Source organism: Aquarana catesbeiana, linkage group LG06, assembly GCF_042186555.1.
Source record: "Aquarana catesbeiana isolate 2022-GZ linkage group LG06, ASM4218655v1, whole genome shotgun sequence".
Taxonomy (NCBI): domain Eukaryota; kingdom Metazoa; phylum Chordata; class Amphibia; order Anura; family Ranidae; genus Aquarana; species Aquarana catesbeiana.
The window spans coordinates 405,578,156-405,602,650 of record NC_133329.1 but is presented as its reverse complement, the minus strand read 5'-3'; the positions used below and the strand labels follow the sequence as shown (position 1 = coordinate 405,602,650).

The following is a 24,495-nucleotide window of genomic DNA, read 5'->3' as shown; positions in this document are numbered from 1 at the left end:
TTAACAGTGATATTGGCCTATAACTCGCTGGGGCTGCTGGATCCTTCCCTTTTTTTGGAATGAGAGTTATATAGGCCCCTATCGTTTTTAATTTTAGGGATAAAGGATAGACTTTTCTTCTCCTTTACTGCACAGAGAACTGACCTCAACCCAATAGAACACCTTTGGGATGAATTAGAGCAGAGACTACGAGCCGGGCCTTCTCATCCAACATCAGTGTCTGACCTCACAAATGCGCTTCTGGAAGAAGACACACTCCTAAACCTTGTGCACAGCCTTCCCATAAGAGTTGAAGCTGTTATAGCTGAAAAGGGTGGGCCAACTCAATATTGAACCCCACAGACTAAGACTGGGATGTCATTAAAGTTCATGTGCGTGTAAAGGCAGACGTCCCAATACTTTTGACAATATTTTATATATATATATATATATATATATATATATATATATATATATATATATATATATTGTACAGTATATATTCTTCATATTCTCTGTAATGTAAGGAGAAGCTTTGTTTTATTTTACAATGGGGTAAATTCATACAGCAGTTAAGAACACAAACATAACAACAAAAGCAATCAGTCGGCATTCTTACATATCATATAAGACGCAGATATTAATATTAATATTGGCAGGCAGATACAATCTTCTCTTCCAGCGAGAGGCTGCACCTTCACAATCTATAAAATGAATCAATCAATACGAAGCAGATTCTTTTGTGTCCCAAAGTTACCAACTCTTTCTGGCTGACAAAATAACGTACGCCTTTGCGTATTATTGAGGCTTCGGTGCGAAGGAGGCGGCAATTCTCCGGGTACAATATCCCAATTCAGACTGCAGATTCAGATATTGGATTCCACCATCACATTAAAAAGTAATTTCTTGTTACAGAAAAGTTCATTGAGGCCTCTGTTGGGTCTGAGGGTGGAAGAGGCAGAACTGTGCAGAGAATGTTTTCGAAAATTCTTACCAGTCATTTTCTTTCTTTATGAAACCAAATAGTATTATAAAAAAAAAATTGTGTGAAAAGGCCATGATCGAATTGTTCCAGCAAGTCCCAGAACCAGGTCCAAGCCACAGGGCCTGTGTCAGTGGGCTTTTGTTTGCTTCAAGCGGGTTTAGTGATCCCATGCATGTCTATGGGAATTCAGAACTGACTTGAAACAGGTCAGAAGGAAGTCAGATTTAAGTCAGAAGGAAGTCAACTGCAGGTTGGAAAGAAGTCAAATGCAGGTCAAATACAGGTTAGAAAGAGGTCAAATGTAGGTTTGAATGCAGTCAACTACAGGTCAGATGCAGCTTAGAGGGAGGTCACCTGCAGGTCAACTAAAGGTTAGCAGGAAGCCAACTTCATGTCAAATGCAAGTCAGCAGGTAATCAAATGCAGGTTAGAAGAAGTTAACTGAAGGTGAAATGCAGGATGGAAGGAAATTAAATGCTGGTTAGAAGTCAACTGGGGGTCAAATGCAGGTCAGAGGGAAGTCAACTGCAGGTCAAATGCAAGTCAGAGGGAGGTCAAATGCAGCTTAGAAGGAAGTCTACTGCAGGTCAAATGCAAGACAGAAGGAGGTCAATTGCTGTCAAAGAATGGTTTGCAGAAGAACGGGCACATCTGCTAATAATAATCAGCAAGTTCACAGATTATGGGTACTCAGGAGTTTGCCAGTGCGAACAAGCGCGGATGGTGGTGAACATATGCACCATGGTGCACACATGACCTGACAGACCCTGGCGCCCAGTGCCCTATTTAAAGCCAGCAGGCTGAGCCACAAGTTGCTGGATGATCTTCAGCTTCCCCGTGTGTTCCTGTTTTCCTCGCTCTGCTATTATTGCATTCCCTGTTACTGACCCAGCTTGCCTTTGACCTGTCTTGTCTACATTCCTGGCTTTGACCCTCAGCTTGCTCAATTGACTTCGCTTCTGTCTGCTGATCCGTGTATGCCCTCTGGCTTGCTCTTTTGACTCCGCTACTGTCTGATTACCAGTGTATGACCCCGGTTGACTCCTGACTCTGCTTGCTGCCTTGCATTTCATGCATGCCTACTGGCCTGGCTACTGACTCCTCCTCCTCCATGACTACTGCTCCTGGCTCTCCCTTCTGCCAAGTCTCATCTGGTACATCTGAGGGACTCCTGCCCAGCAGTGGATCCTGCTCGTCCTGCCACCATCCAGTAGACATCTCGTCATTTCAGTCTGCTGAAGCTGGCTACCTCTTTTTTCTCTGAGCATAGCACTTCCTGTCACCACCTCCAGGGGTGCTCTGCACTCCTCAGCCGCAAGGGAAGTCCTCTCAGCACTTCAGCCTCCGACCAGGTAGGTGATAATTGCATGAAAAATGCAGGTTAGAAAGAAGTCAACTGCAGGTCAAATGCCAGTCAGAAGGAGGTCAGTTGCAGGTCAAATGCAGGTTAGAAGGAAGTCAACTGCAAAACAGAAGGAGGTCAACTGCAGTTCCATTGTAGGTTAGAAGGACATCAAATTCAGATTAGAAGAAGTCAATTGCAGGTCAAATGCAGGATAGAAGGAAATCAAATGCTAGTTAGAAGTCAAATGCAGGTCAAATGCAAGTCAGAAGGAGGTCAATAGCAAGTCAAATGTAGGTTAGAAGGAAGCCAACCGCAGGACAAATGCCAGTCAGAAGGAGGTCAGTTGCAGGTCAAATGCAGGTTAGAAGGAAATCACATGCAGCTTAGAAGAAGTCAACGGCAGGTCAAATGCAGAATAGAAGGAAATCAAATGCTGGTTAGAAGTCAACTGCAGGTCAAATGCAGGTTAGAAGGAAGTCAACTGCAGTTCAATTGCAAGTTAGAAGGAAATCACGTGCAGCTTAGAAGAAGTCAACGGCAGGTCAAATCCAGAATAGAAGGAAATCAAATGCTGGTTAGAAGTCAACTGCAGGTCAAATGCAGGTTAGAAGGAAGTCAAGCACAAGTCAAATGCAAGTTAGAAGGAGGTAGATTGCAAGTCAAATGCAGGTTAAAAGGAAGTCGACTGCAGGTCAACTGCAGGTTAGAAGAATTTGACAGTCCAAGCAGCGAGGCTTGAAGGATCTGATGAGAATGTGATTGTTGGGCTATTGAATATGTTGTCAGCTTCGTGAGTTCTGTTTCAATTCTCCATGAGCTTCGAGGAGGATCCCACACGTATGGCACATACATATCTACATCAGTCCAAGCTGAAACTTGCCATATCTGGAATTCTTCTTTAAAAGGTGAGCTTTTGAAACAGCCGAAGGAGCAGATTATAAGAGCACCATTAGGTTTATATGTTTGTAGAATATAAAAGTCCATCTAAAGCTTCCTGTAAGACAACAGATTCGGGAGAGAGAGAGGAGCACCTAATAGACCTTAGTAGATTTCACAGTGGGGTCATTCTATTTGCTGAGTGAGTACAGTAATGACCTCATTGGGTAATGCCCCTTCATTGTCCAATAAGCAGGCTGGGGGGTAGTTGCTGATGAACAAGCTGAATTATTTTACTTACTGGAGTAACATCACATTAAGGACCTGACTATGCTTTTTGGAAGTAGGACCTAGATCACAGCGTTAGCTAAACAGAATGACTAACCTGTTGGAAAGTGGGGCACGTACTATCTGTATTCAACGATGCATTTAGCGGTTTGCTTAGAGTTCAGCCTTAACATTCCGCCAGCCAGCGTGAAGTGTGACCGGTGACGTTAAACTCCCTCTTATAATAAAATATTTATAAGAATAAGCCAGCGTGTAATAAAGCGTGACTGTAAAAATTAGATATATATAAGGAATTGTTTGGCCGTTGACAGATGGATGCCACTTTTATGGGACTCTGTCTCCAGTTTTGCAGCAAAGATTCTATCAGCGGGATATATGGGGACCAAATACAATCACGTCAAGATCACCGAAAAGTCTGTGCTGTCACAGTGCCCCCTTCTGGGCTGACACTACATCCAATCCAGATAGAGAACTAACGAAACTGGCTTATTTATATCATCATTATTATTATTATTATTATTATTAATATTTTTTTTTTTATTTACTCTTTCATGTTACACAACACTTTCCTAATTTCACACAATGTTGCAAGTTTCCTTTAAAATAAGCAATGGTAGACCTCAAACATCCTTAGCTCTAATGTATTAATATCAAATAGGCCAGCGCCTTGAGGTGATTCAGTTTGCAACTGCAGCGCTATACAAATCATTCATTCATTCAAATATATTTATTCATAAAAAAGTCGATGACATTTCTTTGGCCCCCCTCTGCTCCTCACAGACTCTATCAGGCTAAGGTTCCAGGGATATTGCCACCACAGGGTTTGTCCCTCCCTCCTCTGCCCTTGCCTCCCATATTCCCCCTATACGAATACGAGTGACTGATCGCTATGTCTCAACTAGAGGACTACTCATAGGCAAGGGGGACTGGGCCTGGACTTAACATAGCTTAGTGCCATTTGGAGGGGTGGGCTGAGGGGGTTGCGGACTCACATCTGAGGGGTGTTACGCTCAGCTTACTGCCCTCAGGATAGCCTGTTACCTACTACCTGGTTGAGTAGATATAGATCTAGAAATAGATTAGAGTTATTATGCTTTCTAATTGTAGGTTGTGTGTGTTATGCTGTAATCTAGTTGCTTCTATTGGTTTTACTTTTTACAACTTTAACGGTTAGTAGAAGCTAGTGACTGACAGCTCACCCGGGTGTCAGTCGCCTCCTTCGACCCCCCCTCCATACCTAGTTGGCTGGGTATTGGACGCACTAATTTACAACTTTTTTGAGACAGCTCACCCTGTCTGAAAAAGAAACATCTTCAGCTTCTTCCATCAACCTTTCTCTATTTTCTTTCTAATTCTCTCCTCTGCTCTCTGGCATAGTGCACATTGTTCTCTCTTTATCGGTGTATCTCTTAACATTGACTAGCTATCACCAGTTTTGTTTTCTAGGTTTGCTCTGGATCACCTCCACTTGAGTCCTCAGAATGGCTTACTCGGACCTGGGGTGTGGTCCCACAGTGATCTCCCATAACGTCAGAGGTTTGAATATACCCGAGAGACGTTCAACCTCATTGAGGGAGCTCAAAAAAGGTAGGCCATAATTTGTGTTTCTACAGGAAACTCATTATAAATGCACCACCTACCTAAATTGACAGACGTCTTTTTCAGAGAAGCGTACCATGCCACAAATGATGACTCCAGATCCAAAGGGGTCTCGATCCTACTTAGCAAGGAAGCCTCTTTCATCCTACAACAAAAATTGATAGACCCAAATGGTAGATTTATTTTTCTGAGGGGGTTATATAACAACACGCCTGTAACCTTGTTTATTTTCCCAATAGATCCCACGTGTCCTTTTGCCAACAGATGGTGAAAGAGCTTTTGTGGTATGCGTCAGGATGTTTAATTCTGGGAGGGGACTTTAACGTGCCTTTAAACCCACTAGTTGACACATCAAATGGAAAGACCTGCATTGCCTACAAAATCCCTAAAAAATCAAGACCCTACTCCAATCCTTACAACTGATTGACACTTGGTGTTTTGCTTACCCTGAGGGACGTGACTTCACATACTTCTCGTACCCACATACCAGACATGCTCGTTTGGACTATTTATTCATCTCACAACGAGACCTAGCATCGGTCACAGGGGTCCATATAGGAGTCCAATCTTTTTCTGACCACGCTCCAACCTCACTGTCTCTTGACTTAACCGCATCCACATCAAGGCCCCAGACGTGGAGGCTTAACGCATCCCTATTGACCGACCCTGCCCTCCTGCCGAAACTGACTACTCTGTACCTGAGTTCCTGTATCCTGTCTGTTGTTACTATTACTATTGACCCGGCTCCGTCTGACTATTCTACTATCTCCTATCCGACCCGGCCTGCTTGACCTTGCTGATATCCTGTTACCCGTTGCCGAACACCTGCCTGCCTGACTATTCTGTGATCATCCCTTTTGCCATATACCTGCCTGATCTCCTGCCAATACGGATTGTTTGACTCTGCTTTGCTTGTGTCCTGTGACGCTGCTCACCACCTGCTCTTCCAGCTCCAGGTTCTGCTGCTGCAATATCCTTCACCTGCCTGCTAACGGATCCGCTTCTGCTTACCTGCATCCGCAATACAGCCACCCCGAAGGAAGTCTCCTCAGCTCCTGTGTTGGCCGTCGCAAGAAACCGCATCAGGCACTCCTACCCACTGTGCTCAAGAGACCACTGTCCCCACTCCAGTGGCTCCTGAACCAGCGCTTAAGAGAGGTCTCCTTCTACCAGTCGGGCTCAACTACCAGGTACCTAACACTTCCCCAGATATGGATCCACTCATGACCTGGGAAGCTCACAAATGTACCATAAGAGGGGAACTTATTAGATTAGGCTCACACCGAAAATGGGAAAGAGACAAAAATATTAAGGCCTTGACTGAGCGCATAAACAGCTGGAAACTCTCCATAAACAATCCCTCACCGCCCACACGGCATTAGAACTTCTGGAAACTAGGAAGGTCCTCCAACAGCTATTTGATAACAGGTCAAAGAGATTCCTGTTTTTCAAGAAGCAGGTTTATTATGAATCGGGTAATAAGACGGGCAACCTGCTTGCCAGAGCTCTGAAGAAGCGAGCCACCTACAATTTCATGCATGGCATCGGGCGTAGTGACAACAAAATACATGTGACCACAGAGGCAATAGCAAAACATTTTCATGACTTCTACATGAAGCTGTACAACCTACCTCCCCAACATAAGCAAGAAGGTATGATAGGTGATAGGTTGGAAATTATCCATGAATATCTCAACAAAAGTGAAATGCCTTCCCCAGACAGACGCGGATGTATAACTTTTGGAGAGCCCGATTGAGGCATCAGAAATTAGGCTTGCAATTAGGAAACTGAAATCGGGCAAGAGCCCAGGACCATATGAGTACACCGTTATCTATTACAAGACCTTTGCACACGTCCTTACAGACCTGCTTATGGCAGCCTTGGACTCCATGCCTGAACCTAGGAGAGTCACTCCAGACTTTCTCTCCGCTCACACCACTGTACTTCCAAAGGCCGGCAAGGATCCAGCAGAATGCGGCAGCTATCGCCCTATCTCTTTGTTAAACCTGGACGTAAAGATTTTTGCAAAGATACTGGCCTCAAAATTGAGCCCCCTTTTGCCGTCCCTGATTGGTCCGGAACAGGTGGGTTTCATGCATGGACGGGAAGCAAAAGACAACGTCATAAAGGCCATGCTACTAACTCACGCGGCGCATACAAGGAAAATCGAAGGCTTCCTCCTGTCCACGGACGCGGAGAAGGCCTTCAATCATGTTGCGTGGGATTACATGCTGGCCATTTGCGAAAAAGTGGGCCTAGGGCCTCATATGTTGGCCAGGAATGCTGCACTATATCAAAACCCCACAGCGAAATTAAAGATCAATGGCACTCTATCGGACAAAGTTCTTATAACTAACGGTACCAGGCAGGGGTGTCCACTATCGCCTCTCCTATTTATATTTTCCCTAGAACCATTTATTAGGATAGTCAGGGCTAATAATGACATCAAGGGCTTTGGGGTGCAAAACAGGGAACTCGAGATAGCCGCCTACGCGGATGATTTGTTCTTCCTGACGAGCCCTGTAACCACCCTACCCAACTTAATGAAAGAGTTTACCCATTATGGCTACAGGCTACATCTCAAACCTTAAGATCAATTTTTAAAAATCGGAAGCCATGAATATTTTCCTCCCAGACAGGATACATGCGCAGATGAAAGCTGACTCCCCCTTCAGGTGGGAATTGAGGGCATTAAAATACCTTGGAATTTGGCTCACACCCAAACTAGCTTACACATTCGAACAAAACTTCCCCCCATTTATCAAAGACATAGAGAAAGACTTAAACCCCTGGCAGTCTGGATATTTCTCTTGGTTCGGCCGTGCGGCTATAATCAAGATGACTATCCTACCAAGATTGCTCTATCTTCTACACACGCTAAGAACCATTCTACTATAGTTTCTCTGGAACTTCCAGAAAACGAAAATTAGGTACACACTGCTGACTAAACCCAAAGAACAAGGAGGAATGGGTATCCCTGACTTTAGACATTACTACCAAGCGTCTCACTTAACCAGAATCATAGACTGGCACTGTCATGGAGCGGCAAAGGATTGGGTTTCACTGGAACTGTTTTTAAACCCAATTTCACTGAAATAGTCTTCATGGGTCCCATGGGGAAGCTGCCCCCCCCCCCCCCCCCCCAGCTTAAGACGACACCCCTTAACAGGAACTACCCTGGAAATCTTTCATAAGTTGGCTATTAGTTTGGATATCTCTTCTCAACTTACCCCCCTTACACCATTAAAAGATAATCCTGACTTCACATCAGGCATGGGTAACTCAGAATTTCAACCAAAAGAAAAACCTGACCCCCCTTGGCCGGAGATTGCTTCACTAAAGGCGTAATAAAAGAGTGGTCCACTCAAGGAGGGAGCTAAACTGCCACATATGCCTTTTTGGCCTTTTTTACAGCTACGGAGCTACTTAGGGGGGAAGACAGATAAAAGAAACTTCCACAGACCCCCCACAGTTCTGGAGTCGGTTTGTCACAAAGGTGTTCAATGCGTTAAGGCCATGTCCACTGCTTATTCTTGGCTACAAAATTCACAACACACTGATCTGGATGGACTCAGGGGGAGATGGTCGGAGCAACTTCAGACAGAGATCACTGCCAAACAATGGAGGTATGCCTGCATTCTAGCGCATAAATGTTCCATAAGCACAAAAATGCAGGAGACAGCATACAAACTCATGACATACTGGTATAACATTCCAGCCAAGATGCATGGTTGTAACCCACAGATTCCAGAAGCTTGTTGGAGGTGTCAAAATAGGAAAGGCACATTGTCCCATATATGGTGGCATTGCCTGCTAATCGTACCATTCTGGGAAAAAGTCAAATCCCTGATCAAACAAAGAACTAAAACTAAACTTACTGTACTTTGAATGCGGCATGCTGCTTACTACACGTCACCAATGTCTCATTAAAGAGATACAAGCACTCTCTTTCAAGACACCTCCTAAACGCGGTCCTTGATTCCGCTACACTGGAATTCCCAACGGGTTCCCTCCATTGCAGAATGGCTGCATAAGGTTTCTGACATCTATGAAATGGAGGAAACTCTGACTCAGGCAAACAACAAGGTTGATCGACTCCACAAGACTTGGCAACCATGGCTGATCTTCAAATACTCCAGAGCATATGAGGACAGCCTACCGTCCCTGCATACCTAGAAAACACAGTCCCGAAGCACTATACAGACATTTACCTGGTCTCATGGATTTTAACAGGGTTAACTAAGCTCAGAGAGACATAACTAATGCCACTCTTCTCTTTTACTGTGATCTGTTTTCTCACTTTCTCTTCCTCTCCTCTCTTCTGTTACTAGCTAATAACAGCAAAATAGGCTGATTGTCAGGACCTACATAGAATATGACAACATCATAGTCCTGCTCTCACAGGAAGTCAGTATATGCATGACTCAAAAAGTCTTCCAGATGAGTTTAGGATTATCAGCTGACTATGATGATTTTGTTAACAGTTATGCCGCGTACACATGGTCGGATTTTCCCACCGGAAATGTTCAATGGGAGCTTGCTGTCGGAAATTCCGACCATGTTTTGGCTCCATCGGACGTTTTCCGTCAGAATTTCCGACAAACAAAATTTGAGGTAAAAAATCTCAAATTTTCCGACAACAAAATCTGTTGTCATAAATTCCGATCGTATGTACACAATTCCGACGCACAAATTTCCACGCATGCCTGGAATTAAGCAGAAGACTGACTATTGAACTTCATTTTTCTCGGCTCGTCGTACGTGTTGTTCTTGGCGATCAGAATTTCCGTCAAGATTTGTGTGACCGTGTGTATGCAAGACAAGTTTGAGCCAACATCCGTCGGAAAAAAAACATGGATTTTGTTGTCCGAATGTGCGATCGTGTGTACGCGGCATTACAGTTACAGCTTGATTCTCATTATACTGAGGTTTTCTGATCTATGTACTATAGGATGTTACTATTTGTATCACAATATTGCAGTACCAGCAGTTGCATCTGCAAATAACCTGTTATTCAAGTAAGACTTTAATAAACTTGGAATGATAAAAAGATATACTATCACTCTGTTACTACATCTTATTGGATATAATAATGAGCTCTGACTGCTGGTGAAGACCATCAGATCTGCAACGGGGACATTCTGTCATTGCTACTAAGAGGGCCCTCATACCATCAGTGTTTAGCACCATCTCTCATTAGAATTAAAGGTTAAACAGGCCGGCCTGGGTTTGCTTCTAGAAGTGTTGTCATAATTGATGCTTAATGTTTATTTATCCTTTCAGGTTATGTTCCAGTGGTACTTTATTGTACATATGATTGTGAATATAATATTCTGTTGTTATCATTTGTCTTAACTGGCATTTCTTGAGGAGTCATTCGACTGAGTCTGTGTTGTTAACCCCAAACTCAGTTGAACTATCACCTCTCTTGTACAACCATATCTTAACTGAAATATTCCAGTAAATGTTAATAGGATATAAACGTCCTGAGTGTTGTCTTATTGCTTAAAGGATCACTAAAGATGAATTTTTTTTTTTTAAATAACAAACATGTTATACTTACCTCCACTGTTCAGCTCGTTTTGCGCAGAGTGGCCCCGAACCTGGTCTTCCGGGATCCCTCAGCGGCTGTCTCGGCTCCCCCCGCAAGGACTCAACACTTTCATGCAAGCTCCCTCACATGGTGTTGAGTGCTTGCGGGCGCGCTCCCGTGATACAGCCGGCGGCCATAGCCGCTCACTGTATCACTCGGCCCCACCGCATCATTGGATGTGAGTGATAGCAGTACAAGCCAATGGCTGCGCTACTTTTAATCCATTCTAGCCAATCAATGGCCAGGCTGAGCAACGAAGAGGATGTCGGGGGCGAGCGTGGGACTTTCGAGGGGTCAGGTAAGTGAAACGGGGGGGGGCCAGTATTGTCAGATGTTTTTTCACCTTAATGCATAGAATGCATTAAGGTGAAAAAACTTTTACCTTTACAACCCCTTTAAAGGTGTTGCAACGATGTCTGAACACAAAGTGTCAGGTGGGTTGGAATGTTTACAGGTTCATGGCGATGCAGATGAGCAGGTAAATCCAAGCAGCCCCCAAGGGGGCCGAGCTACAGAAGGTTAATGAAGATATATATTCAATCTCAAACTTTGGTCTTAGCAAATACACAGAAGATATGCAATGCAAAGGAAGAACACAGTAAATCACATGGTAATAACCTGTAGGCCCTGGAAGAACCTATGACCCCAGGTATAATAGGAAAGAGAATTACCTTTCTGTGCCAGACTGCTCCCCTAAAATCCTGATGCCATGGGCCCAGAAGTAATGTAACAGTTTATGAATACAATATTTAACTTTAGAGTAAGAGCTCCCCTTAATGTGCACTAATGTTATGTGCGGAGTCATTTTAAGTGGCAGAAGAAGAAGGTAAAGAAGTGCTCTTCAGTGCACGCCATCCAGGCCGTGACACCCGATCACACTGACCAGAGGAGTTTAGCCTCTCACTCCTGTAGCTGCAGGTCCTCTGTCCCAAGTGAACGAGCCCGCTCCTAACAGTTGAATGTATCTCCTTCCCAGTATCCTCCTCAGTTGCCATCTTTCTGGTAAGTGTAGTCCAGTCGGTGCTGAAGATTGCAGTGTGTCCTGGCTGTGGGACTACATGTCCCACATTGCTCTGCTTGTTTTTTTTTTTGTAACTTTATATCTTTATTAAAGCATTTTCCATTATACAACTCATCATTCATTTCCCCAAGCCTGCGTTGCCCTCCCGCTCCACCCATCTCTTATAAAAAACAAGGGAAGCAAAAATATCATACATCTATAAAATTAGTAGAGGAGGGAGGGGAAGGCCCCTCTCGCTTAGCTAGTTTCCTTCAAGCCCTGTTTACCACTTCCTTCCCTATCTTAATCATACACCAACAAGCCAGCACAGTCTCACTTCCACTCCTTTCATTCACCTTCCGCCAAGCACCTGCCTTTCCTTGGATCACCACTCGTCTGTTATCTATTTTCCTTCCCTTTCCCTCTTCCTATTCTATCATCTCTTTAGCTATTTATGTTTATATTTTTTTTCTCCCCCCCACAGTTTCCAAATCTTATCAAATTTCTTAAGAGCACCTTGTCTAATATATGACGTTTTTTCCTTCAAGATGACCACATTCATACCTTGTTCCCACTCTCTGCTGGATGGGGGTGTGGGAGTTTGCCATCTTTGAGCAATACGTTTCCTTGCCTGGAATAAAAATCTCAGGATTGCAAGTTTGGGTATTTCCTGGTTTGCCTTCTCCCTTTACCCAGCCCAGCACACATTGCATGGCTTCCCTATCTATAGAGACTTCAAATACCTGATCTATAATTCCCACTATCTCCCTCCAATAGTGGAACAGCTTCAGGCATCTCCAAAACATGTGGATCAGATCCCCCTCTGCCTTTCCGCACCTGGGGCAGCTAGCATCTAGTCTTCAGCCGAACAGAAAAAGCTTGTACGGAGTATAGTAGACTCTATATTATAAAAATAAATGTGAGATCCTCTGGGATGGGGACAGCAAGACCAATGGGGCAAGTTACAAAATTCTTTCCCATTTTACTTCAGATATACTTCCCAAATCTCTTTCCCATTTCTTACTATGTGACAAGACTTTTGTTACTCCCAAACTCCCCTTATATATACTTGGATAGACTTTTGATATTAAACCTTTCAACGTTTTTGCGTTGGTAACTTTCTGAAGCAGTGGTACTCCATTCTATTGTCTTCCCTCTGAACTGTTCTATCAATGCGTGTCTAACCTGCAAATATCTAAAGAAGGATTTATTCGGAATTGCGTATTGTTTTCTCAATTCCTGGAAGGATTTTAAATTTCCATCTTGGTAGAGCTGGGTGATGTAGTTTATTCCTCGTCTTTCCCATTCCTTAATTGTCCCCATCTTCTGCACTTCCCCCAGCTTGCTATTTTTCCATAGGGGGGTATACTCTGTGAGTCCTCTATACCCCAGTATTCTTTACTGCTTCCCAAACTCTCATTATTAAATCTAGGGTAGGTAGCCCACGTGGAAAAGATCCTGCCTCCATTGTTTCCACCAGCGATTTATGCAGAGTATTTTGTAGGAGCATCTTCCTCTCCTGTTATCCCTCCTCCGTATTGCAACCTCCCACATGCTGGAGCTGCGATGCCAAGAAGTAACTAAAGGGATGTGGGAGTGCGACTCGCCCTTCCTGTTTTTTGTAGTTGTAAAGTGTTTAAACAGATTCTTGCAGAGCCACCCTTCCATATTAATTCTCTAAATATAGTGTCTAGTATCTTTTGGAACCATTTTTTATAAATCCACACTGGGGAGTTGTGTAGAACATACAACATCTGCGGCATCCATATCATTTTGATTAAATTGCAGCGGCCTGCCACAGATAATGGAAGCTTTTTCCAAATTTTAGTTTTCCCTTTAAATTTAGTTAATAATGGGACAACATTATACACAATGTATTGTTTAGGGTCTCTAGAGATATTTATGCCAAGGTATTTTATTTGTTTCACTATTTGTATCTGTGTAGCCTCTTGGGGTACGGAGCTTTCCAGGTGGTCCACTGGCATAAATGTAGATTTTTCCCAATTTATCATAAGTCCAGAGTAAGGATGAGCTCCGGCGTATTCACACACCCCATGTGCAGAGCCCGTCAGGAAGTCGGCACTGCGCTGCGCTAATCACAAGCAGTGAGACATTTTCTGATGCGTGGCTGCAGAGGTCGGGAAATGTCTCACTGCCTGTGATTAGCGAAGCGCAGTGCCGACTTCCTGGTGGACTCAGCACGCGGGGTGTGCGAACACGCCGGAGCTCATCCTTAGTCCAGAGAATTAAATTAAAATTAAAAAGAATCAACCAGCGCAAATAAAACCTAATACAGCAGCTGGAACACTGAGGGTCAAAAATCCCCAAAAAGTCTAAAAAAAGCAGTGCAGCGCGAAAAAAACATAAAAGAACACAATACTAAATGAATAATAAAACACAGGAACAGTCCATGCTCTTCATATAAATTTTCATAGGATGGTCAACAAAACACCAGCAAGTGTCCAGTAAAAGGGTGATAGATGGATATATAAGGTGACCTCCACCAACGAGAATCCTAGCCGCTCACCTCAAGCAATAGACCCCTGAGTATATGAGTCAGGTCTAAACAGCGGTTCCCTTTAAGGGGTTGAATCAACAGGAGCACACACTGGCAATAGATGAATGCCAGTAGCTTGCTTAATCACAGGATTCTCACCATCAACTCTGGGTAAGTAGATACATAAAACTAAAGCAATAACATCTAGTGCTCTCTGTATGCTTAAAAATGATTCATTTAAAATATAAAGTGTGCACTTGCAAGCATCGCACTGTGCCTCAGTGCAAAGGATCTATAGCAAAGACGCAGTAAGCTCCACAAGAATCAGCGTGTTGGACGTGGGTGACGTCACAATCAAGGTCACGTGGTTTCCATACGTGTTAGGTCCCAGGGGGCGGGACTCCATCAGCGGTGACGGAATGACGCAAGCCACCCGCTTTATAAACACTGTCAGCTGACATGTCTGACCAATGGAGGTGGATATACACAAATCACCAAAGCAGCCAATGGTTAGCAAAACACGGCAGTGACATGTAGAGTCAATAAAACCCAATAAGGATAAGCCCTGGCTCCGATGTAGTAATAAACTACAAACATAGCAAAACCAACACAGTTTCATAGGAACACGGCTGTTGCTAAATCGGAATCCTAATTATTGGTCACAAGATAACTATAGTACTCGTATAAACCATTAATTCATAATTCAACCATTCACACATATCAGCCAATATCAACAAGATCGTTCAAACCCGGCACAAAAACTTGGCCTATAATCTCCTGTCTGGATTGAGACCACAGGAAGGGACATGGTTGGTCACAGCGGATGTCACCTCGCTGTATACAATCATCCCCCACGAGTTAGGTTTGGGTGCTGTTAGACATTTTTTGGATAGGGATTCGAACAGGATTCGGCAGCCCAGATAGATTATATTATGGAACTTTTAGAGTTCACTGCCACTCAAAATTTTTTCTGGTTCAATGGCCATTTTTATCGCCAGGACAGGGGTGTCGCCATGGGGGCTAAGTATGTCCCCAGTCTGGCGAATCTGTTCATGGCCCAGTGGGAGGTGGATGCCGTCTATGCTCAGGGGAGACCGGAGGTGGCTCTATGGGCATGCTACATACACGACATCCTCCTCCTATGGCATGGCAGTAGGGCTGCTTTGGGTGAGTTCATAGACTCGCTCAATTCTAACAATAGGGGGATACATCTCTCCTATGAGGCAAGCTGTAAGGAGATTATTTTCCTGGATTTGAAGATATCTGTTAGAGGTGATATGTTTATTTCTGTGATAGTTCCGTCTGTCCAGTTTTGTGCCATGTTTGATATATTCGTTGACTTCGATCGGTCTGCATTTACAGAGCAGATACTATAATTCCTTTAGGGGCTAGCATGCCAAGAGAGCCCGTTTGTTGTCTTGCTCTTGCCTTGTGGCGAATACCTCCCTGGTCCTTAGCAGGGGTATGAGTTATGGTCCCCTTTTTGTTTCAGATGTGGATGATATATTACCATCTTCTCGCCTATTAGTGGTGTGCTACCCATTCAGACACATCACACCCATCGACAGGATGGATGTGTATGTGGCTTTCATCATATCTTATAGGCCAAGTTTTCGTGCCGGGTTTGACCGATCTTGTTGATATCGGCTGATCTGTGTATATGAATTCATGGTTTATACGAGTACTATAGTTATCTCGTGACCAATAATCTGTAGGGGGTTTTGGTCATTTGTTCCTTATTCAGCGTGGAATGTCCATTAAAGGAGTTTGACTTGTAGAACCTTTTCTATTGTGGCTAACATAAAATGGTTTATGTTTCTGTTTTGGATGGGCAGGGCGGATTATCCTGCTCTACTGAGCCGATATAACTGAACAAGTAGGTTCATTCCGTTAGTTGAGCCGCTAGTCTTATGTTTGTGTTGGTTTATGCAACCTATTTACCTAACGTATTATCGGCTGATAAAGATTATCAATTATTAGTCTATCAATGTTCCTAGGGTTCGTTCAATAAATACATGTGTGCATGACATATACCGGTTAACCAATGTGGTGTCTGCTCGGCATGTAATAGGTGTCTTTGCTTGTTATTAATTATTGAATTTAGAATTTATTTCTTTTTGTTTTTAGTGTATTAATTATCCTTTGTTATTTTGGGGTGGTTGTTTAACGTCTGAGCTGGCTACTGATTAGTGCTGATATAAACACATTTTTAGCTATGTCCCTGTTTAGGAGCCATTACTATTATGCTGTCCTCCTAGGTAAACTGCTGTGATATAGCGGTTTCACTGTGTGGGTATAGCTTGGACATTCAGATGAGGGCTATACAGGTATATTGGTACAAATTTTCAGACTCTTGGAGTTTAAGGCGTGAAGTACTCCTGGCACCACTAACCTGTTTTCCCATATCTAAAATGTCGCTCTAAAGTCAGCCACCTACGATTCAGAATGAGGTGTGGCTGTGTGTGTTTATAATAATAAGCGGTGAATCAGTACACCGCCTGTGCCCCAGGACGACGTCAGAATAGTGACGAAATGCGCTGGGAGGAGCAACGTGCTGACGTCACCGCGCGATATGTCCCATTTGTTTGTTTGCACAGGCGCGTGTACTGCTGCCGGCCGGCCGCATAATTTTAAAATATTCCTTTATTTATACGCCTTGAAGGTTTTTTGTTTTATTATTTATATCTTTAATAAAAAACCTAGCAGGTTTTACCTATGGCCACTCTTTGCATTTTTTTCTGAGCTACGTTCGTGTCATCACCTACCGAGCTGTGTATGGGCTTAAAGTGGAGGATTCATTCAGCCACGTTCCTGATCAGACGGCCCCGTTGATGCGGTGATTAGATCGGTGTCGGAACATCACCCAGCCCTGGCTGGGTGTTAGCCACAGGCATTTCTAGCCTGTGCAGCTGGTAAGCACACATTCTTTTTATGTGGTGGATTCACGTGTCTGTCAAGCAAAAAGTCACATGAGTTTCATTGTTCACATGCTGATTCACCTTCTGTAAATGATTCACCTTCTGTAAATGATTCACCTTCTGCAAAGGAATCTTTGTTTTGAACTTTGATTAATTGTCACAGGATCACACCAGGGGCGGATCCAGAGTCTTGTCTCGGGAGGGGCACTGTCAGAAAATATGTTTTTTGCGGTCAATTTATCAGAGAAATGGCTGGTGGTGGCGCTTCAATCATCCTGGCACCATGGTTGTTATGGTGTCAGGATGATTGAAGGACATTATTTCTATTATTACATTGTAGTATAAAATGAAATGGTTCAACTCATAACCATAATGCAGAATCAGTGGGAGCCCTGAGTGTGCCACCGTCGCCTGCCACACGTTGCGAATTGTCACTTGCCTGCCACCAGATGCAGATTGTCACTTGCCACGTCACCTGCCATATGTTGCGGATTGTCACTTGCCATACATTGCAAATTGTCATTTGGTACATCACCTGCCACATGTTGTGGATTGTCACCTGCCACACCTTGCGGATTGTCACTTTGCTACATCACCTGCCACATGTTGGGGATTGTCACTTTGCCACGTCACCTGCCACACGTTGTGGATTGTCACTTTGCCACGTCAGCTGCCACACGTTGCGGATTGTCACTTGCCTGCCACCAGATGCAGATTGTCACTTTGCCACGTCACCTGCCACATCTTGCAGATTGTCACTTGCTTGCTAAGGTGGTGTTTGCTTGTCTCTTGCTATCCCAGAGTCAGGCAGCAGAGAGATAATGTAATCTCTCTGCCGCCTACACTGCCTGCACAGTGAGGGTGGAAGTTACTGCAGGGATGCAGGGCAGGCGCGGGGCGGTGATAGATGATCTCATCTCTCTGCTCCTCCACCCCCAGCTTGCTGATTGGCCAGCTGTGCGCTCACACTGAGCCAGTTTTCTCACACTCACCCGCCCACAAGCCACCGCCGCGCCGACCGCCCGCAAACAGCGCCCCGTGGCCCGCTCGATCTCTTACCCACCCGTGGAGGCGCCATGGAGCTGCCCGCTCTCACCCGCTCGCGGAGACGCCAGCTCTCTCACCCGCCCGGCAACACATTTCTCGTGGGTGGAAATGGCCCATCGCCCCCCCCCTGGATCCGCCCCTGGATCACAAACAGAGTCAATAACTTCATAGTTGGGACTGTGTTTGAACTTTTCAGAATTTATTCTATATTTATTATATGCTTTTTTTAGGTTAAGGTTTCACTTGCGTGTTATTTAGAGCGCAACCATATTCTGTTTTTATCTTTATTTGTGTGTATTTCACTTTGTGTTGCAGCTTAATATTAGGTTTATTTTCCAGCGCAGTCTTTTTTCCCCCCCACTATTTATGCTCTTGACAAATCATTATTGCTGCAGGATATTTTTATATATATATTTTTTCCTTTATTTAAAAATATTTTTTTTTGTTTATAGTTTATGATTTACAGTATATTCCATATTCATAAGTTTTTATCATACGTACAAATCCGTCGGACTTTGGTGGATTGTGTGTAGGCAAGTCCGTTCATTCGGAAAGTCCGTCGTAAAGTCAGTCGAAAAGTCCGCCGGACAAAGTCTGCCGTAAAGTCCGCTCGTGTGTACGCGGCAATAGACTTCCTGGAAACATATATTAAACACCATATGGTCCCTCAGGGCTTAAGATGGGAGGTGTGTCCTCAGAGAGGGGAAATACAGCTGGAAGAATGGTATAAATACTTTAATGATGCTGGTGTCAATTTCATAAAATTTCTTGTTGAAAGGAAGGTTAATAAATTGTCTCGGATTGATGAGGAGATTAAAATTATTAAGGAAAAATTAACTCCCTTCAAAAGTATTAAAGAATATAGTGAAAGATCTAAAAAATCTTTTAAAATTACTTGAAAAAGAGGATAGGGAACAAAAAGTTAAAAAGAAAAAGAAGTACAACAGGGCAGCACAAAAAGAAGTCAAGTGACTGGGAAACACTGTTTATTCATGTTGTATAATATAATATACAACTTAATGGGTAGATAACCTCCAAAACCCCTTTAACTTACGCACGGCCGTGGACTTCCACAGCCCTGTCATCTTTTAGCCAAAAAACATTCTTGTTTTATGTTTAAAATTCTTTTCTCTAATATTATAGAGAATTATGTATTCCCATAAACCCCCTTTTTTGTTTTTATCCAGGCTGGCATGTCTCATGTCTGAGTCTACGCATCTGTGTGTGTACTATTGGCGTTGCCGATTCATTGTCTTGGTCTCTGATCCAAACACTGTGATGTGCAGCACGTCCTTCCCCTTCCCCTCACCACCCCTTTGGGAGGTGGGATGGAAGGACGTACCATCTCCACGTGTTGACATCGCGCTGCACGGTTTGGGCTCGGCGCACACATGTGGCACGCCACCCCCTTCTGAGTGTCTCCTATTGGTGGACACACGTGAGAGGTGAACAGGCGGTAATCGCCCGATGGCTGAGCCGCCCAGGTGAAAGCGTTCCTCTCTCGATTGGTGTCTGTCCAATTGACATTTGGGGTGGGGCTGCGGTAGATGCAGCTACTTAGGCATCTTCGTTGGGTCAGTTTACAGGCACACTTCTCACTCCACACATCCTGGATCACTTCCACTTACATCGATCATTCTTCTCATCTGCAACTCATAGGTAATTATTTACTATCACCCCCTGTGTTTCTGCTCTAATTTCATTTTTTTTCCTTCCTTTACACCCCTCACCACTCACCGTTCACCTCACTCATTATTTTCACCTTTAGAGCCGGTTCACACTGGGGCGACTTGTCAGGCGACCTAGCCGCCTGACAAGTCGCCTCCCGTTCTGTACAATGGAACCGTTCTAATCGGAGCGACGCAAGTCGCTCCGACTTAGAAAAAAGTTCCTTGTACTACTTTGGGGGCGACTTGCATAGACTTCTATACAAAAGTCGTCTTGCAAGTCGCCCCGCAGTCGTGTGCAGGTCGCCTCGGTAAGGCGACCTGCAAGTCGTGCCGCGTCTAGTGTGAACCGGCACTTACAACCTATTTACATTCAACATTAGTCACTTTTCTTTCTCATGCATTTATTTTGCATCTTAGGTTTCCCATCAGGTTCACTGCTTTTACTCTTCACAAGGGTTGCTCACTCACACACATGGCCTACGATTTGTCTGTGCTGGTTGTTATCCCTCTTGGCGTCCGCAGTGCCTGGAGATGAGACCCTGCGATTTTTTGGCGACTTTCATAGTTACATAGTAGGTGAGGTTGAAAAAAGACACAAGTCCATCAAGTCCAACCTATGTGTGTGATTATGTGTCAGTATTACATTACATATCCCTGTATATTGCGGTCATTCAGGTGATTATCTATCTTTCGATTCCGCACTCCCGCTGCGCAGATGCAGATAAGTTTAATATGCAACCTGGTAAAAAATCTTCATATACAATTTCCTCTTGTTTTTTATGTTGTCCTACCCCATGGTTTATGCTTCTGATGAGCGGCTATAAGGCCGCGAAACGCGTCAAGCCTTACACTTTACTACCATTCTACCATGGAACAATTTATATTCTCTACGGTTTTATTCATGTTTACAATCACTCAGTATATAAATTATGTTTTTTTTTATTTATTTATTTTATTTATTTATTTATTTTTCCCCCTCTTCTCTTAATTTTTCTATATTTAGTATTGTTTTTAACTTGCCTATGTTTATAATACATATCCATTGTCTGTCCTACAACTGTTTCAATGATTGCGGACTACTATGTAACTTGTGTTGTAAATGATCAAATGCTTTTGAAAGTTATATACCCATTAAGTTGTATGTTATATTATACAACATGAATAAACAGTGTTTCCCAGTCACTTGACTTCCTTTTGTGCTGCTGTGTGCTTCATATAAAGTTCTACCATTCGCTCTCAATTGTAATCAATGATAGGGATGGAGGCAGTTACCCCTGTGGTTCCTGCCTCATTTAAAGTCCCAAAATTCTTTTTCTTTTCTCATTATAAAGTACAACAGGGATATGGCCGATTACCAATCATAAACGGTTTTTGAACGGCAGAAAAAACTACTGCAGAACAAACTGCCAGTGCTAATTCTGACATAGATACCACCCCACAGATTGGTAGCCAGGCAATTGGAGGACAGACTAGGGCTGTACCACAATTGGGTACTATCAATAACACTCAAACCCGATCTCCCTATGTGGGATCCACTGCCCCTAGGATGCCTAAAGGGGGGGGGGGACATCCATCATACCAGTAACCCCATAGATCTCAGGGTGGTAATAAAGAAGGGAAATCAAGGGTCGGCCCCACCTATCTCGACACAGGGACGTGGCCATTATTCGAATTGGAGTCATGGCCCTCCCGGGGTCACCAACATGGTTGGACACAGGGTCCACCACCTACTCGGAGTCGAGGACAGCACTATGGCCAAAAACAGGGACCGCCACCCTACCATGTTCCCGCTCCGATCAACCAGCGAGTTTATGTCTCTAATCAGACCTATGGATACAATGGTGACACATATAGCCAGGTTGTACATTATGATGAAGGATGTTCAGTTCAAAAAGGAAAAAGACAAAAAGGAACTGGGATTTATAATCTCATTCCCAGGTATTAACAGACTCTGAGGTGAGAGTCCTTGACAAGGGTCTGAAATTTGCTCCACCGAAGGGTTTGAACACGTTTCAGACCTATATGGATGTCCATAAATACGTCCGTAAACTGAGTATCAAATGACACTTTATTTCTAATCCCATTAGAGATAACAAGTTGACCATGACCGAATATCAACATTCTGGTCTTTCCAATGCCTCACTGTTCAACCCTTCGGGTGCTCTTGCCCCCTCTTTAAGGGTTTTTAGAGATGTCGTTTTGAGAGATTTAGATAATTTGAAGTTGAAACTAGCAAAGACAACGAAGGATTTAGAGAAAGGTATAGAGTCATTATGCGCCAATAAAGAGCAGGTTATTCGACCTGCAGATAAGGGCGGGGGAATAATTCTCCTTGTCAAGAATGACTACATTAAAGAAATGAATAGAATAGTAGGTGATGTGGATACATATACCCCCCTGCCCTTTAATCCGGGTGGGAAATACAAAATACTATTGGAAAATATTGTTCAGAAAGGGGTCGATTTGGGCATTTTGAAGAAAAAGGAGAGTCGTTTTCTGGTTCCTAAAGCACAGAGAGTGCCTATTATATACTATCTGCCCAAAATCCACAAGAGTCTGACTTCCCCCCCGGGACGCCCCATAGTGAGCGGTATAGATTCTGTTACGTCCCGGGTGGGCAAGTATATAGACTTCTTTTTGCAACCATTGGTACGTGCTACGCCCTCCTTTATTAAGGACATGCGCCATGTTATCAATCTCCTGTCTGGATTGAGACCACAGGAAGGGATACGGTTGGTCACAGCAGATGTCACCTCGCTGTATACAATCATCCCCCACAAGTTAGGTTTGGGTGCTGTTAGACATTTTTTGGATAGAGATTCGAACCTTGTGGCAGACCAAGACAGGGGTGTCGCCCGGTGTTAATTTTGTCGACTAAAACGACTAAAACATTTTAGTCGACTAAATGAATATTATTTTAGTTGACTAAAATATGACTAAAACTAAAACAACTGAAAAGACTAAAACACGACTAAAACTAAAATGGCATTTTAGTCAAAAGACTAAAATGGGACTAAAACTAAAATGCCATTTTAGTCAAAAGACTAATGCCCCGTACACACGGTCGGACATTGATCGGACATTCCGACAACAAAATCCTAGGATTGTTGTAGGATGTTGGCTCAAACTTGTTTTGCATACACACGGTCGCACAAAGTTTCCGATCGCCAACAACGCGGTGACGTCAACCACGCACAATGAGACTAGAAAAGGCCAGTTTAGAACCAAGCGCGGCACCCTTTGGGCTCCTTTTGCTAATCTCGTGTTAGTAAAAGTTTGGTGAGAGACGATTCGTGCTTTTTCAGACTCGTGGCTTTCAGATCGTTTTCTGCTGTTCAGTTTGTGCTTGTGGGTTTGTATCTGCTCTTCAGTGCGCGCAAGCAAGCTCTGCGTGCCATTGTGTTCTTGTTCGTTCGTTACTGTTTTTCAGGTCGCTCTTCACAGGCCTTGCTGTTCTTCAGTGCGTTCTGTTACTTCGTTCTGAGCAGCCGACCGTTTTCTAGCCATGTTTCGTATGCGTACTCCTCGTAGAGTTCGTGCTGTGCGGGGGCTTGGTGTTGGGGTCCTGACCTTGACACAAGTCCAGTCCATGAACAGGGTGGGGAGGAGTTCATGGACCAAGAATTGGTTGCTTCAGCGTGACCAGTTCTCTCATATGCCTTTGCTCCGTGAGATCCGTGAGAATAATCCTGATGATTTCAGGAACTTTCTCAGGATGATGGACCCCGTATTTCACCGTTTGTTGGCTTTGCTGACCCCCTATATCAGCAGGCAGGATACCTGCATGAGGCAAGCCATCACTCCGGAGCAGAGGCTCGTTGCTACCCTGCGGTACTTGGCGACAGGGAGAAGCCTGCAGGACCTCAAGTTCTCGACAGGCATCTCCCCCCCAGGCTCTGGGGATCATTATCCCAGAGACCTGTTCTGCCATCGTCCAGGTCCTGCAGAAGGAGTATATGAAGGTAAGATTTTTATCCTTTAATATCAGATTTTATTGTATTGAATGTTTGCTAATGTATTGTATTTCTTTCCTCATTCCCTAATTACCATGATTGTAATATGCTGTGAATGTCCTCTTTGTCCTCATGCATGCTGGATTTTTATGTATGTATGTTTTATTTTTTATGTAATTATTTTTTTTTGTCCTTCATACATATTTGCCTTCACTTACCTCCCCAACATGGTCTCTCCTGGCCCTATATTCACCTCATGTAGTCACTTAATGTATTTTATCAGCTCCATAGTAGTGCTTTACCCCAAACACCCCCTAAAATGTTTTTAAATGTGATTTGTGCTTTAAATTCAGGCAAAGTGCCAGAGGCATTTTTTTTGTAGTGTCCCTAAATCATTTTTATTAACCCTCCCTCCCCTCAACTGCTAAGTCAGCTGATAACAATTCTCTATCTATCCTCAATCATCTATCTGCTGACTTTGCCAAACCCATACACACTATACCCACCTCTTTAGTGGTGAGATTTATGGATGAATTCCCCAAAGCATGTAGTGCAAGGGCCTGCCTGTATACTTTCAAATGGTACTGTTTAAAGTTTTTGTATCCTATTTATTATCTTGATAGGTAATAGCAGAATGTCCCAATGTGCTCAAATGTGTACAGTGTGTATTTATATCTTTGTATTATGACACTTCTTACCTGTCCAGTGGGCTGCCAATAGTGTAACTAAGGAGGGGCTGTTCAAA

General features: G+C 43.7%; 1 protein-coding gene across 2 annotated transcripts in view; it reads right to left on the bottom strand.

Moving 5' to 3' along the window:
- Window positions 1–24,495, bottom strand: part of LOC141147250 (uncharacterized) — a 218,295-nt gene that overhangs the window by 183,138 nt on the left and 10,662 nt on the right. For both annotated transcript variants that reach the window (XR_012245042.1, XR_012245041.1), the window contains exon 2: window positions 5,114–5,217. The gene's annotated coding sequence lies outside the window, so the exon portion shown is untranslated. The remainder of the gene's footprint in view (window positions 1–5,113; window positions 5,218–24,495) is intronic.